The following is a 1,265-nucleotide window of genomic DNA, read 5'->3' on the forward strand; positions in this document are numbered from 1 at the left end:
GTGCCGTAGGGGTGCCGGTAAGTGCGGGCGTTTAGCGCGGGCGTGGTCTGCTCTCGCCGTTGGTTGGCCTCGTGCTGGCCGGCGGTGCAGGATGCGCGCGCCTGCGCGGCGTTCGCGCCCCGGTGCTTCAACCTGCGTGCAGGATCCGAGCTCGGTCCCGTGCCTTGGCCTCCCACGGATCTTCCTTGCTGCGAGGCCGCGTCCGCCTTAGCGTGCTCCTCCGGGGGCGCGCGGGTGCGCGGATTCTCTTCGGCCGCCATTCAACGATCAACTCAGAACTGGCACGGACTGGGGGAATCCGACTGTCTAATTAAAACAAAGCATTGCGATGGCCCTAGCGGGTGTTGACGCAATGTGATTTCTGCCCAGTGCTCTGAATGTCAACGTGAAGAAATTCAAGCAAGCGCGGGTAAACGGCGGGAGTAACTATGACTCTCTTAAGGTAGCCAAATGCCTCGTCATCTAATTAGTGACGCGCATGAATGGATTAACGAGATTCCCGCTGTCCCTCTCGCGCGAGCGCACGCGCGCGTCTCGGCTCCCGCGTCTCCGTCGTGTTTTTCCCGGAAAAAGTGTCGCGATTCCGTTTAAATTCGGCACAGTGCTTTCGGGTATCATCCTACACCCCGTATAAAAGTTTCGAGGCCGTACGTTTCATACGTTCCGATATATGGCAAGTTTAGTGAAAAGTGTTTTGTGTCGCGTCTGAATTGGGCTACCGCCGTGAAGGCCACAGCGCGCGACCTACCGGCCACGCGCATTCGGATCTTACACTTTCTCCGATCGTGTGAAAAGATACGCTCCGATTTCTGCGAAACTTTGGGCAAACCTGCGCGGAAATAAATCACGTGTCATGCTCAAATTTTATCGTTTTACCTAAAATACTTCAGGAAATACGATCGATTATGTGAAATACGCGATGCTGTCCTTTGCGTGTGATATCTGTGCGTGTTCCCACGATATTTTGAGTGCGTAAGAGTGCTTCGATACCGAAGAAAATTTGGTGGTAGTTCTACAACAGTGCCGCAATTGTTCCCCAGAAGGCTGATCTTCAACCTATATCTGGTGATCGAGTTATAAATATTTTTCTCCGGCCTACAAGTGCTGCAGCAGCCTACACATGTTCCTCCAAATACACGTGATTATAATGATTCACCGTCAATCAATATACGCCATTGGAGTTGTGATAAGTTCCTGAGATGCTGTGGAAGACACCATCACAGTAAGTGCAGCGCATTTGCAATACGGGATCCTTTGAAACTGAT

General features: G+C 52.5%; 1 pseudogene; it reads left to right on the plus strand.

Annotated features, from left to right (window-relative positions):
• The window catches only part of LOC126435161 (large subunit ribosomal RNA), a 2,975-nt pseudogene extending 2,442 nt beyond the window's left edge, over window positions 1-533 (plus strand).
• The last annotated feature ends 732 nt before the right edge of the window (window positions 534-1,265 follow it).

This window comes from Schistocerca serialis, unplaced genomic scaffold (assembly GCF_023864345.2).
Source record: "Schistocerca serialis cubense isolate TAMUIC-IGC-003099 unplaced genomic scaffold, iqSchSeri2.2 HiC_scaffold_1196, whole genome shotgun sequence".
Lineage (NCBI taxonomy): Eukaryota > Metazoa > Arthropoda > Insecta > Orthoptera > Acrididae > Schistocerca > Schistocerca serialis.